This window comes from Apium graveolens, chromosome 4, assembly GCF_009905375.1.
Source record: "Apium graveolens cultivar Ventura chromosome 4, ASM990537v1, whole genome shotgun sequence".
NCBI lineage: Eukaryota > Viridiplantae > Streptophyta > Magnoliopsida > Apiales > Apiaceae > Apium > Apium graveolens.
Genome location: NC_133650.1, coordinates 85071044 through 85087483, shown reverse-complemented (window position 1 = coordinate 85087483; position 16440 = coordinate 85071044).

Genomic DNA, 16440 nt, shown 5'->3' with positions numbered 1-16440 from the left:
GTAAGAAGCGAAAATGGTCTTATGTCGTTCCTCAACACCTAGTATCTTGAAGGAATTTCTATCTCTTTGAGCCAGGCCCGTGCTTCAACGGGGTCGGCAGATCCTAGAAACTCTGGGGGTTTAAGAGATTTGAAGGCTCTAAAGGTAGTAGCTGCAGTCTGTTGGGCAGCATGTGGCTGTGGTGGAATAGGCTGTTGGTTTAGATTTGCCCTTAGCAGTTCCATAAATTCATTCTCGGGGTTCCCTCCCTGATGGGTATCCTCAGCCTCTTCTTCTACATATTCTTCCTCATCATATTCATTATAGTCTAGGTCTTCTTCACTTTCCTCATTCACTACAGGGTCAGTTTCACCTCGTTGTTGGTTAACAGCTTCTACGGGTTATGCCCTGGTTCCTCTTCTACGGGGTGGCATTGTTCTGATATTGAAAATTGGTCAACATAGTTGTAATTATAACAGTTGGATTATTTTATTCGTATGTAAGCATGTCATTTATTAGCTAGCAGGTTTTTATAAAGTGCAATAATATAGACATCATTTCTTAATAACTGCTTAGATATATATTAATAAGATCTCCCACTTATATCTTGGGGATGAACAACTAGCCGAGTTCATACATGCCTGATTACAATCTATCACTACTAGCTCTAAATACTGAAATGAAAATACATAAGTCGTGTACCCTAAAGGGCTAGGAACGCTATCTACTACTAGCTATCCTATTAAAATTGGTGACAATTCACCCAGCCTTCTTCAAGGTCTATATCTAGTCACTAGTCTCCCAGTCACAATCACTGCGAGTGAGGTCACGCACCCTCCTCATCACTCCTTCAATCACCATCTCTGCATCAACTACCGGGACGTGTCCTCCCACTGATGTCATCCTCATCTGAACCCTGGTACGGAGCTTGATCCCATCGATCTCTCTGCGGGCTATGGCTGGGGAAGCAGCTCTGAAGTCTCCTGGGTATCCTAGTCGGGTGGCTCTCTCAGCTGTCAGTGCCTGGCATAACTCCGAAATGCGAGCAGATGTCGCAATGATCTCAGCATTAAGCTGACCCACTATCCAGTCATGTACGGCTACATGCATGGTTGCCGGGGTGGTAGAGGTGAATCTGGGTCGCTAGAGGATATGTCATGAACCTCGTGGAACTGTGCACATATCGCCTCCTCATCATCATCATCAGTATAAGGCATAGGGCTCTGGATCCCTGGGGGTGTTGTAGGAGAGCGAATAGCCTGGTGAGGGTGCATCTCTACATCCCTCCATACTACGCCATTACCTATGGGGACAGGAAGGTCAGTCCCCTCCTCTAGGACATCCTCAGTAGGGTCATCATCTGAATCATCAATGGGTGGGCTCTCTAGCTCGAGAATAGGGTCACGCTCAGGAATCATGACATCATCAACATGATAAACCTCCCTCCTAGGCTCAACTGGTACCTGACACAATAGGCAAGGTGTTACTAACTTAGAGTTGGAATTCCCTTGAGGGTAAAACGGTCAAGACTACCCGTGTAGCCCGACGAAGAACTCGACTTGAGCTCTAATTGATAATTTTATTATTCTTATGTCTACGTATTTTATGTCCTATCCTTTTCAAGATTTGATAACCTAAGGCTCTGATACCATTTCTGTGGCGCCCCAAAACCCGGGGTCAGGATTCTTGGAAGCCACGCCATCTAATCTCACACAAATCACACTACAATATATAAATACTCACGCTTCACGACCCCACACTTATCACACACACACACTTACAGGTTATTGTCTTGGAAACGAACCATCATAACTAGAGTAATTGTTAACCATCAAGTGATATTTATTACAACCCAAAAGTAATTAATCTTACCGGGGAGTGACCTTTAGGTAAGGCTAGTCCGCCGGCCAAATATACGTTTCTTGTTTCTTACCTTACATAAGTCATACTTATAAATAAGCAGAACTATAAACAACTGAAAACTAATCCAGCTTATTCTGACTACTTGTGGTACAACACCAAACAATCTACTGAACAGCTGGCCATTTCCTACCCGTTTCCTGGATGTGGTTCTCATGGCAGGCATCTTGATTCACTGTTGTGTTGTGTCAATTTAAGAAAACAAGTGTGAGCTATAATGCCCAGCATAATAATGTACAGTATGAAAATGACTGTATGATAACATCATATAAGATAATTATGTTTTATTCGAAAATAGTTTTTCTTGGTGATACACACCTTCTTATGAAAACAATTCTTTAAGGGATTTTAATATCCTGTGAATAACTTAATAGTAATCCCAGCACCTAGGCTTAGGTTACGGTATTGCATCTCAATTCCAATTGGAAGAATTAGGACATTCGTTGGAGCCACCGCATACGATGATCAGTCGTACTGCGATAAAAGTAACCTTTTCTACTAGTAGAGGGACGACACCTTCACATCTCGGTTATCCCCCTTGCCACATACGGGCTATGTGTCCTCATTTCGGGTATACATACACTTCGCAGGTCCATAGGTACATATTGTACTGTCTCCTACGGTACCAGTAGTCTATCCAATACACAAAGTACTTGGATCCTACCCATCCCTTGTCCTTTAGGAAATCCTATCATATCTCGAGAACTCGAACCACATCGAAATTCCTCCAAGTGTTTTGCTTCTTGATAGGCATAACTTTACTGTATATATATATATATATATGTACTTCCGAAAGTTTCAGAGTAAGTACTAAGGATGTGAGTTGACCGTTGTCAACAGATAATTAAATAAGGGGGAAAAGTTTCTCCTTGAAACTATATTCAAAATTTTAAATAAGTCGGGATAATATTCTCCGACGATCTGAAATTACTCGGATGATTTCCCGAAATTAGAAAGTATGTTTTAAATCAGGATCTATGATTTTAAATGGAAATAAACTCTTTAATTAAATAATAAATAATTAAATGATAATCGATAAATAATTAAACCTCGAATGAGTTTACTCTTCAAAAGAGTATTTAAAATAATATTCCTCAACTAGTTTATGTTTACGCAATTAATAATCTTTAATGATTAATCAGGTTTAAAATAAAAAATTGATGGGGTATACTAAGCCCATGATAAAAGAATAAGTATATAGTATTTATTATTCGAACAATAAAATATAGTTGAGGGAATATGGTCATTGGGAAATCGTTTTAATAAAAGTTCGAGGCGTTTTAATGTTTCGTAAGTGGACGGTGAGTCCCTTTTAAAACGTACTACTATAGACTTATAACTGTCCTATAATATTACCGGAATGATTCCCGGGTTTTATCTTAAATCCCGACCGACTCTCGGTCTCATATAATATGTCACGCTTAAAGCGAAATAAACATTTCACGATATATACTTATCGTACAACATCGCTACATTATGTGAAAATTCAATAACTATGTATCATTGCAAGCATGGTATTTATGCAGTGATAGTAAAACAATCCTTTCACAACACAACAGTAAAATGGAGTTCGTTTCGTAAACTTGCCTGGGTATCTCGAGGTGGAGGATGCTCTAGGTTCCGCTCGGAAATCTATAACCATAAACATATTTCATTTCGGTAGGTTCCGTTCTAATTTACGGCAACTCGCACTCATGCTCTACTTATTATGCACCCTCACATCTTATATTAGCCTTATTATCCTTTTAAGTCCTTATTCACATCGTGGTCGCTTCATTTTTCTAAGTATCTTAGGTTCATTCTTATTATCGTCTTCGGCTCCGCTTATGGATTCTTACGATTTCTACTCGCGCGGTCTCGGCTCCAACATTTTTATAAAATTGAAAAGTCATTATTTTCACCTGAAATTTTTATGGATGTTAGAAAACTCAATATGTTACTCTCTGTAAAAATTTCATTATTTATTAAAACTTTCAAGTGGATCCTTTATATTTTCAAAGTTCGTGATTTGTAGGAGTTTTCGTCGCGTAAATCACTTTTAGTAAAACGGTCATAACTTTTGATCCGTAAATCGGAATCAAGCGATTCAAGCGCCTAAATGATCCTTATAAAATTGTATATCCTAAAAAAGGGTTATTTTTCAAGAAACTACAGTTTACAACTTCGGGACTCTCTGCAGAAACTTAAAGGTACGATTTGTTGGTTTTAACGAAGTTACGTTCGCGATCGGTGTTTCGTTTACGCCCTAACTCTTAACACAACCACCAACAATCATCATTCCATAATAAACACATAAAATCCTCTCAAGAACATAATGTTCTTGAGGCAACAACAATCAACCTTAAATCTACTTATCTTAAACACCAAGATTTCATCAATACCACTCATTAAACTAGGTTCACTATCACATACTAAATAGATCTTAAAAATGAATCTTAAATAAAGTTGGGCCAAATATTTTTACCTTTCTTGAAAGCTTGAGATGTGTTCTTCAGGATGGTGGAGGCTTGGAAGTGCTTGGTATGATTTTTAGAACCTAAAACCACCATTGAAATCAAGAAACCAAAGAGAGGTTACTATTCATACTATTCACTAGTGAGTTTCTTGATTTTATTTCACCCATCAAACCTTGATAAAAAGAGATGAAAGATTTTTATTAACTTAGTTTAATTTCTATGAGGCTTGAGAATTAATGGGAGAATTTAACAAGAACTAGAACTTTGAGTTTTGAATTTGAATTCCCCTTCTTTTTCATCAATAGCCGAATGGAAGCATCAAGTGGGTATTTATACTTCTCTTGGTTTCTTAGCTTGGTTGATTTGCTAGGTTGCTTCTAGGAAGATGGGGTGCTATCTTTCCTTGATCTTTATTCTTCCTAGTATAGTATTCTAGGTTTATTCTTTGTAGCAAATCTTGGGGACAAATCTTAATAGCTTGCTAGGTTACAAGCTAAACAACATGGTTAGCTTCCTTAGCACACTATTTTGCTAGATAGCTTGATCATCCTATGGTTAGCTCACTATTTGATGAAGTAACCATGGTTACTTTCTTACAATGGTTTAGTTAGTGCGTTACGTTTATTTAATCGTTTGCGCGTTCGCTCGGTTGCTTAAACGTTTTCGTAATACTTACTTATAAATTGTTCACGACGTAATTCCTTTCGTATTCATTCCTTATATTTTTATTTATCCTACTTGAATATAAATCCGTAGGGTTTTAATCTCGTAATTATATTGTGATTCCCGTAATCCTTGATGAGTCGTAAATACGGTCATTTTTCAAAGTTCGTTTTCTTCGAAAACTAATAGCGTTTACATACACTCATTTGATACGTATAATCGTAATATCAACTCTGAAACTCATTTTCTCATGCACTACATAGTTTGGGCTCAAAAGTTTTTCCCGTCCATCAGGGTTACTATTCATTTAAACATTTTACAAGGTCTCAAAAATTCGAGTTATTACATATAGGGACTCCCGAAGGGATGACCGATCGAAGCGAGCTGAAAGATATGAAGGCTCAAGATCAGGTTCTGACCGAAGGGATGGCAGGAAAGAAGGAAGAAAGGAGACAGATCGTGGGGCAGAACGGCGTCGAGATAGAGATTCATCCGTGTCACCCCTTTGAATGCGCCAATCTCCAAGATTCTCCATGAAATCAAGGGCAATCATGGGTTCGTTCGGCTGGCCAAAATGAAGCTCCCTAACCATAAGAATAACCCCGATAAATACTACGACTATCACAGGGACAAGGGGCATAATACTGATGAGTGATATCACCTTAAAAAGATAATTGAGCGAATGATCAAAGAAGGCGAACTTAATCAGTTTGTCCGAGATCTGAGAGACAGACCGGGGCCGAAGGAAAACCGAGAGGAGGAGGTAGAAGCCAAAGAGCCAGAACGAAGAGATAGGATAAGGGGTGAAGTAAAAACTATATCTGGGGGCAGTATCCTAGACAAGGATAGTAAGACATCCAAGAAAAAGTACGCTCGACAAGTGTACAATCTATATCAGTTCAGCCAGGCGAAGCCCCACATGCCCATGACATTCAGCACAGAGGACTATGAAGATGTCATTCGCCCACACGAGGACCCCCTCATTATCAACCCTATCATCGGGCAGAATAAAATATGGAAGGTGATAGTAGATACTTGAAGTTCGACCAACATACTGTTCCACAAAACCTACTGCAAGATGAATTTAGCAGGAGAACAGTTGGAGCCCTGCAACGAGGCTCCTCTTTACACCATTGGAGGACACCCCATATAGTTTGAGGGAACAATCACACTTCTTCTCCTCCTAGGCAAGCTGCATATACTGTTGAAAAGGCCGTAAAGTTCTATGTAGTTCGGATTGAGAGCCCATACAATGCAATATTCGGGAGACCCTTCCTGTCAACCTTTGAAGCAGTGGAATCTATACCCCACCTTAAGCTCAAGTTTCCAACCGAGAAAGGGGTAGGAGAGATGAGGGCGATCAAAAAACCACCCGAATTATAATGTTGGAAGACCTGGAGAAGGATCAAGAATATGAAGGGCCGAACGAAACCGGAGAAAGAAAAAGGGTCGAGGTAGAGCAGAACAGAATCCGAGAAACACTGAATATTAAGTTAGAAAAGTTTAGAGCGTCTTTCACGTCCGATCGTCGAACCCGCTGCAGAAACCAAAGAGGTAGAGTTGTATGCAGGCCATTCGTGAAAAATGGTTCGAATAGGGAAAACATGGGGTCAGATCTGAAGGAGAAGGTAATAGCTGTCATTCGGAAATACCATGATGTGTTTTCCTGGGGGCCGGAGGACAAGCCCGGTTTGGATCCCAAGATGGCTAAGCACTGTTTGAATGTACAGCCTGAGGCCAAACCGGTGAAGTAGAAGAAGAGGACATTCGCAGTCGAACGTTAGAAGGTCATAGAGGCCGAAATAGAAAAACTATTGGAGGCCAAGTTCATCTATGAAATTGAATACCATGACTGGCTAGCCAATATAATAGTTGTCAAAAAATCAAACAGGAAGTGGAGGATATGCGTAGATTACACGGACCTCAATAAGGCATGTTTGAAAGACCACTACCCCCTGTCTAGCATCGATCAGCTGATAGACGCAACGGCTGGCTACCAGGTACTTAGTTTTTTGGATTCTTTTTCTGGCTATCATCAGATTGCTATGAATGACAAGGATGTGCCCAAGACAGCGTTCATAACCCCGAAGGGAACTTATGCTTACATTAAAATGTTCTTCGGACTAAAGAACGCTGGAGCCATATTTCAGCGAATGGTGAACAAAGTCTTTGAAGATCAAATCGGTGAAAACATGGAAGCATATGTGGACGACATGATTGTAAAGTCACTGTTCCAAGTTCACGCTGAAGACTTGAAAGAATGCTTCGAGACGCTCTGAAGAAACAACATGAGGATCAATCCGAACAAATGCACCTTCGGGGTGTCCAGTGGAAAATTCCTAGGCTATATGGTCAGCGCCCGGGGATAGAGGCGAACCCGAAGAAGATCGAAGCAGTCATTAATATGGAAGCCCCTAAATGTATCAAAGACATCCAGAAGCTGACCGGCCAACTCGCCGCCCTTCAGCATTTCATCTCTAGAGCGGCCGAGAAAGCACTCCCTTTCTTTGTCGTGCTTAAAGGGTCAAAGAATTTCGAGTGAGGGCCTGAATGCCAAAGGGCATTCGAAGAAGTGAAAGAATACCTTACTAAGGCACCATTCTTAATGAGGCCTGATCCGAAGGAAAATCTTCAGCTCTACCTGGTTGTGTCCGACAGAACTCTGGGGGCGGTTCTTGTGAAAAATTATGAAGGCAATCAACACCCCGTATTCTATGTATCTTACGTCCTAAAGGATGCGGAGACAAGATACCCCAATGCCGAAAAATTCGCATATGGTTTGGTTATGGCCTCCCGAAAATTGCGACATTACTTCCAAAGCCGAACGATTCAAGTTGTCACCGTTCAACCTTTGAAGAAGATTTTGACCAGGCCCGAAGCCTCGGGAAGAGTGGTAGCATGGTCCATCGAACTTAGGGAATTCGATCTGAATACATCCCCAGAACGGTGATCAAGGCCCAAGCATTGGCAAACTTTGTGGTCGAATGCCCATTTTTGGTGCCGCAGGATCTCACCAAAGATGAACAGCTCATTCGGACCCCTAGGAAATGGAAACTCTTCGTAGATGGATCGGTAGCTGGGAAAAAGTGTGGGGCCGGCTTAATACTTTCCAGCCCCGAAGGGTTTGAGATATTCCAAGTGTTAGTCCCAAAGTATCATAGAAGGGGGGTTGAATACGATACCTACAATCTTTTTCGATTCATTTCAAGTTCTTCGTTAAAAGTACAGAATCAAAAATAATACAAAACAATTCGAGGAATATACTGTTTTATTAATATAAACCATGAGGTTGCTACAATCTAATCAATGTATTGATTAGCTACAATAAATTCAGTAGCATAACAATATGTTTACAAGGATAATAAATTTGAAGCTTTAATGGAGCTCTCGTAAACAGAATTGTATTGTTGGAGAATATAACTAACTGTATGAAAATACATTCAATTTACTTCTGTAGTCTTTCAAAATTCAATGGATAGGTGGCCAATTCTTGTCCACTCATTTCATTAAATTTGATGCACTTCAAATCAGTGAATAACACATCTATGGAGACAGCTCTGTGGCGACAGCATTCCCCTGTGCCTTCTATGTGACGACAGCTTCCCTGTGCCTTCTCTATGGTGATAGCTCTGTGGCGACAGAATTGCCTTGAGCATTTCTATGTGGTGACAGCTCTGTGGTGATAAGCTCTATAGCGATAGTTGCCTTGAGCATTTCCTTGTGGTGACAGCTTAGTGGCGAGAAGCTCTATGGCGACAGTTGCCTTGAGTATTTCTCTGATAACACCTCTGTGGCGATAGGTACTCTTGTGGCGACTAGTATAGAGAGAGCTGTCATGACTTAGAGTATTTTAGCTCTTTGACAAACCATTCTTCAATGTATCAATCATTTTTCTTCTGTAATTGAATCAAAATATTTTCTTAAATACTGATGTTTGGTGCACTGGTCTGGTTCACAAACAGCTAGCATTGTGAGGATCCAAATTCAATTTTTCTTGTGTTTCTGAGTTGATACAGACTGATGTTTATCCATTGCTTCTTTTACTGAACCCTTGATCTGTAACACTTGAAATCAATACATGCAACTGATGTTTAAATTCCCTTGATGTCTTATTCTTCATGGCTACTTGAACATGATAATGAACTTCTTCCCATGATCTGTTGAAGGACTTAGTGAGTCAACCACATCATTTGGTTTATTGTGTTTATCCTGTCTTCATCTGTAGGGTTCTTGTGCTTCAAAGTTTAATATTGTTTGTCTGTTTCTGTTTTCATGTTGAGTTATAAATCCTCGATTACATGTTACATTACATTATGCTTTACAATCTACCCCTATTTGATTGTTAGAGTTTGACAAGCAAATCTCTAAGGATAACTCAACTGATAATAAGAAAAAGTACGAACTTTAAAACAGATAAAGATATTAAATGCATTATGGATTACATATTCATTTCCAGATTTCTTAAGATATAAATTACAAAGAAGTATTCCTATAGCCTGAACATATACTCTATGTCTTCTTTGTCTTTGTCCTCTTCTGCTTCGTGCTTCCTTCTCCTTCTTGAGGCTGATCGGATTTTCTTTTAGAGGCTTTCTTCTTAAGAACTGAAGATTTTGGAGGAGACACTTTCAGCTCATTCAATCTAGCTTGCACACAATCACGAGCTTCTATCTCCGGTGCATTGACTAGAGGTGGATTATTCAGTTCATGAAGCATTATCTCAAGGTATTTGACTTTGGTGCATTTAGGAACAAGATCAAACAATAGAGATGATTTTCTGGATATTACAAAGACTGTTATCCTTTTAGGATATCCTCGTACTTTCTTGGTGTCATTGATTGACTCTTCTTCCAATACATCATCAAGTATCCTTATGATTCGGATCAATGCAATTTTATCCTCCTTATATGTGGAGAGCTTGACGTCCATTAAGGCTTGATAAATTGCTTCTGATGAGCTCGTTATGAAATCATTGATCTTGATCTTTGCTTGATTAATCTAAAATACTAGTTACCTTTCACTGTTAGTTCATCAATTCTCTCTTCTAGTTCTCCCCCCATCTCATCTCCAAATTCATCATAAGTACCAGCAGTTTGAAAGGCATCTTGAAGTAGATTAACAGCAGCATCTACTTTTTCTTATTCTACTACCCTTTTCTCCCCCTCAGTTGGGTTATCCTTCAGAGCTAGTGTTGATTGAGCATGTAAGATTGAAACAGGGATCTCAAGAGAAACAGGCAGTTGCTTACGGACTGAGGTCATTGGCCCAGTACTGGCAAGAGCTACTTCAGACGAGACCGGGAGCGGCGCTTGTTTGCTAACTAAGATCTTTGGCTCAGTATTGGCAATTATTTTTCCTTTTCCTGTATGAGAGAGAGATCGCTCAATGAATTCCCGTAAACTAGCGAATGTTGCTTGTTGATGTTCAAGTTGATCGGAAAGACTGGCGATCTGATGTTCCCTGAGAGATAGTTCTGTCTGAAAATGTTGACCTTTAAGAGCCGGCTGTTCTATGAGATAGCTATCTTTGAAAGCCAGCTGCTCTTCAAGATAGGATTTAGTGACATAGTTTGAAAGATCTATAGGTGTAGTTTGGATGGTAGGTATCTCACAGGCTTCTCGCAGTGTATCGCTTAGCACTCTATCACTCGGTTTAGGGTTATGTGTGTCACTCGTTCTCACGTGTTCACTCCGCTCAAAGCTCCAAGTTCCAAGTGTACCTGCAGAAGACATTAGATCCATCCTTAAGGAGGTCAGCAGTGGTGCAATGGGAGTTCGTAATTCCCAATCCTTGTCTGAGACAAGTTGCCTGTCATCAGGAGATGACTCATCCAGAGTTAGAATCTCTGGGAGAAGCACCGGGGCCGTCATATTTGGCATATGATCCCCAGCTTCCCCTTGTATCTGTGAAGATACATTCCCCTTAGGCTTACTAGTTAAATCTAGTTCATCGCCAATAGGTTGTCGATCCGCGCCTATGTCGGATCCAATATCAGCAGATGCATCCAGGTTTATTAGTCCTGGGGAGGTAAGTGTTGTACTAGGTTTGGCAGCGGTTACAGTACTCTCTCCTAACACCTGTGAAGGGAGTTGATCCATTGAAGGACCTTTAACAGGATATTCCAACCGTAAAATGGTTGTATGCCCTGTTTCCGTCAATAGTTCCTCACCAAATACAACTCTTCTAATCGACTTATTTAATGCTTCAAGAGCTTGGATAATGGATAGTGTGTTTGACTCATTACTGGATACTGTGGCTGACGGGCGAATTTCAATAGATCTACCTTGTTGAGAAGATAGATCTAGTAACTGTTTAGTTGCCTTTATAGCCAGAAAATCCTTTTGAGAAGATACCTGGAGGTTTACAGTTGTCTCAGGAAATTCACTTCTTTGCTTCAAAAGAGACAGAGATGTGGGTTCTCTCAATGTACCTTCCTTATTTGCTGTATCTAGTGCAGTTTCTCCCTCTATATGCATGGGATCCTTATACTCCAGGGTTTGATCTAGGAGAGTTGAAGGTGTTTGATTGGGCTCTAGAGGGTGGTTATAAACTTGTGGTATGCCAAATTCACTCCCTCTCCTATCTACTTCTTCCATAAGTAGCTGTGTGTGATATGGGTCAAGATGTAATTGATCTATACTAATGAAATCAGAGCATGCTTCAAAAGTATTACTCATAGAAGAAGTACCCATACTTGAGAAAGCTGGTCTGTAGACAGCTGTATTAAAGTGAGTGGACTCAGCAGCTTGAGGAGGTGGACTAGCAGCTTCAGGTTGAGGTTGAGGAGAATCTTCAGGTTCAGCTTCTTGTTCTTGTTCAACTGCAGCCTCTGCTTGATTACCATGCTCAGGATCAGGTTGTTCTGCTTCTGCATTCACATTTTCTTCAGGTTCATGATCAATATTTTCTTGTGGATCATTTTCAGCTAGAGGTGCATCTTCAGCTTCAGGTTCATCTTCAGTTTCTTCTTCTTCTTCATATTGAGCATTGATAGTGGCAAAGACATTTATCATGTAGTATGTTAGGAAAGCAACATTTGTATTTGAATAGTTCCCTTTCTTGTGCAATTTAGTCACTAACAGTTGAGACAAGACAGAAGGATCTTCCAAGATGTCACTGTGAGTTGATGCCTTCTGCTTCTGACAGTTTTCCATTGAGCATAATCTGAAGAAACCTTGCGTATAAGATAAAGTTTTGACGATATGATTGGTTCTCCAAAATGTGCTTCATGAATAACCGCCCAAAGTTGATGCGAAGATTATTTGCAACAGCAACCCCAACAACTTGATTGAAGATGGTTAGTCCATAGAATCCAGCAGTCTTGGGAGCCAAGCAGTCAGACAATATATTGAAGAAGAGATTCCATTCCTTTGGAAGATGACTTTTGTTGAAGTTCCTTGGTAAGTAATCATTCTCTGTCATTTTGCTCCTTATTGCTCTGAAAAAGCTGAGTAATTCCCAGTCTTCTGGAGTGTCATCAAAATTATCACGAGGTAGCTGAAGATGTTCATTGAAATCTTCCTATGTGATTCTGAGTGTATCATCACCAATGTCAAAGAAAAAAGCTAATTGTTCATCATTAGAAGAATTTGTAGTTGTTGTATGCACATGCCTGAGAAGCTCAACATTTAATTTCACATTAGTAGTTAATGTGGAGCGCACAATGGAGTGTTCGTTTAGAAAACGGATCCAAGTCTCAAAATGTACCATTTTCACTAGATCACGTTCAATATTAGAAACAAAATTTGTTTCTGGAATCTGAATATTATTCGCCATTTAATTAAAATGAGAATAAAATTTAGATTTAAAACAAATTTAATTGTACCCTTCGAATGATTAGATGAGATAAATTGACCACTCTTTAAAAAAACACTATTTTTAAAAGATTAACCAAACAAGGCCTTAAATTGAAATTAGGTTAAAATCAAATCAATTAGGTAAGTAGCCAAACAAAACCTTAAACACACAAAATCAAGTGCAAGTCGATTTCAACAAATAGCCAGTGGAATTTGTTGAAACTGGTCTTAAAATGATCCTTAGGTTATGGGCTTTCAGAATCTATAAAAATTATAAAATTTGGCAGAGTTCTGTTACTGATTTGATCAAAACAAAATTCCTATTCTCCTGCAATTTGTGTTGTTGTGTGTATATGAATGAAAAAAGAGTGAAGTGTATGTATATATATGTTAGGGCGGAAAACACACGCTAATAATACACGCAAGTATACGCGTTCGCAAGTAATATAGAATACTTTCTAGTTCGTTCCCACAGAGACTCAGACTAATTATGTTCAATTAACACTTACTCACCAATGTATAATTACTTCTCAATGTCAAGACAATAACACTTAGATTTGATTAACTAATTATTAACTACAATTAACTATGAGAATTAAGCACTTAATTGACACTTGAATTAACAATATTAAACACACATGAGATCACAACTTCATTACTACTTCCTTCAATAGTTATTGTTATTACCCTTAGCATGTAACGGTGATGAAATTAATCGAACAACACGAAACTGAGAAAAGCCAACTTTTATTGTACCAATACCATTCTACCAAATATCCACAATTAAGATAGAAGTTGAATAGGCATCAATTATGTTAAGACCCTATATGTGTACAGAATTTGACAACATAACGATTTAAGCACAAGTTATTCCTTTTGATTACACGGGGCAAGTAAAACGGTTATAGTTACCCACTAATCATGCATACACATACGTGAACCTATGCTAGCATGGCAAGTTCTAAACCTCAAGATCCATTATCGCTTCACAAGAGATTAACACCCTATCTTATATGTTCGCGACGCACATAAGATGAATAAGCACAACCAATACTAGATATCATACAATCATCACACACTAAGGTATTAAACAACTAACTAAAGAATTCCATAGCAAATCCATTACGACCCCATGATCACGATTAGCCCATGATTGAACTCATCGTCACCATGGGTACATATGAAAACATGATAATAACACACGAGAATAATTACTAAAACTACTTATACTAAACCAGAGTACCTCACAAGAGTAAATAGGTTCAAAGTAAAGAAAAATAGCATCCACTGTTGCAACCAAATATAGAATCACAAGAAAATATGCTTCCTCTTCGTTGTTATGTGCTAAAATGGTCTTCTTCCTTGTCTCCTCGCTCCTCGATTGATACTACGATTCCACACCCGTGAAACGTCTCTGAAAACTACTTATATAGAAGCCCCACAAAACCCAGCTATCTCATAAGTCGGAAGCTCAACAGAATTAGGAGTCTAAAAATAATTATTTTAAATTACGTCCCTGAGCGGTCGCTCAGCAATCCTGAGCGGGCGCCCAGCTTCCTGAGCGGGCGCCCAGCTTCCTGAGCGGTCGCTTAGCAGAGCTGAGCGGGCGCTCAGAACCTTTCTGGAAAATTCATTTTTCTGCTCCCGTTCTTTGCTGCATTCTGCTCCTAACTTCCCACTTGCAATGCCAAGCACATACTAAGGCTTATTCTTGATGAAATCTCTCCACAAACGCAAGTAATACCCTGAAATGCACAAATACTAGAAAACACATCAAATACACAAAATACTTGATTTCAAGACATCAATTCAAGCCATTATAAGACGTTCGAAGTGGTATAAAATGCCACTTATCACACCCCCAAACTTAAATCGATGCTTGTCCTCAAGCGTCACAGACTCAAAAACAAAATAAAAACATGCATGAATGCAATCTACATGAAATGCAGCGATCCCCCTTACTACGACCAAACCAACCAATTCACTACATCTCAACAAATGCAATTAGGCGAATAAAGATCAATCAAATCTTGCAAACTAACATGCAACCAGAAACGTGGTGTGTGCGGATGCTTAACAGATATGCTTCGAAACTAGATCAATTATCACAACTCAACTATCCTCAAGGCAATCACATGATTATATGAAGAATAAATTTCTAGGCACAAAATGACTTATAACACTTCAAGATTACTGGAGCTTATTGCGGAATCATGCTTTTTATTTAACACACAAACAAATGCTTATTTGACCGTGCAATGAGTGAGGTCCACAAAAGACTTATACAATGGCATCCATATAGCGAGCGTTAGGTTAGCGGATCCCAGACTTTAAAAGCCTTAGGTCACTAGGCACAAAGTCCCCTAAAAACTTAATAACTCGAATACCAATCAATTATGCATTAACTCTTTTTTTTCTTTTTCGTTTCTCTTTTCTTTCTTTTTTTCTATTTTTTTTCTAAATTTCTGAGCAAGTGCGTTTCGCTCCATCTTGCTCAACCCTAGACTACTCGCATAAAAATACGGGTCGGCTACTAGCCATTTGACGCCTAGCCACACTTAGCAATGTATTCCAATTTTTTTACTCCAATTTTTTTCTTTTCATGCATTTTATCACTAAGAACCTATTTTAAATTCTAAGCATAATCAATAGATTAACCTTAAAAACCATCAAACCATGACAACAATCTAGTCCTTAAGCATTTAGTTAGGGCGGAAAACACACGCTAATAATACACGCAAGTATACGCATTCGCAAGTAATATAGAATACTTTCTAGTTCGTTCCCACAGAGACTCGGACTAATTATGTTCAATTAACACTCACTCACCAATGTATAATTACTTCTCAATGTCAAGACAATAACACTTAGATTTGATTAACTAATTATTAACTACAATTAACTACGAGAATTAAACACTTAATTGATACTTGAATTAACAATATTAAACACACATGAGATCACAACTTCATTACTACTTCCTTTAATAGTTATTGTTATTACCCTTAGCATGTAACGGTGATGATATTAATCGAACAACACGAAACTGATAAAAGCCAACTTTCGTTGTACTAATACCATTCTACCAAGCATCCACAATTAAGATAGAGTTTGAATAGGCATCAATTAAGTTTTTTTCTTTTCATGCCTTTTATCACTAATAACCTATTATAAATTCTAAGCATAATCAATAGATTAACCTCAAAAACCATCAAACCATGACAACAATCTAGTCCTTAAGAATTCTCTAAGACTTAGTGAAATTACAAGTGTTTATAGCATGCATGTCAACCTACAAGACTCAACATCACTCTAACGATATTACCACACTCGCATCAACATCACAAATCAATTGGTAAAGCAATTCAAAAAGGATCATGGTAAATGCATGAGCTAAATGGCATGATAAATAAAGCTGTAAAATAAAAAAAACTATATGGCAAAAATATGCAATTATATTAACTAAACTATCATGAATATGCAACTACATGACACACACACAAAATATTCCTTAACTACCACCCCCAAACTTAAAATCTTCACTGTCCCCACTGAAGGTAGTAGAAAGGAACACAGGGTATACCTACTCGGAGAAATCATCATCATCACCCTCAGAGGGTGGAGTA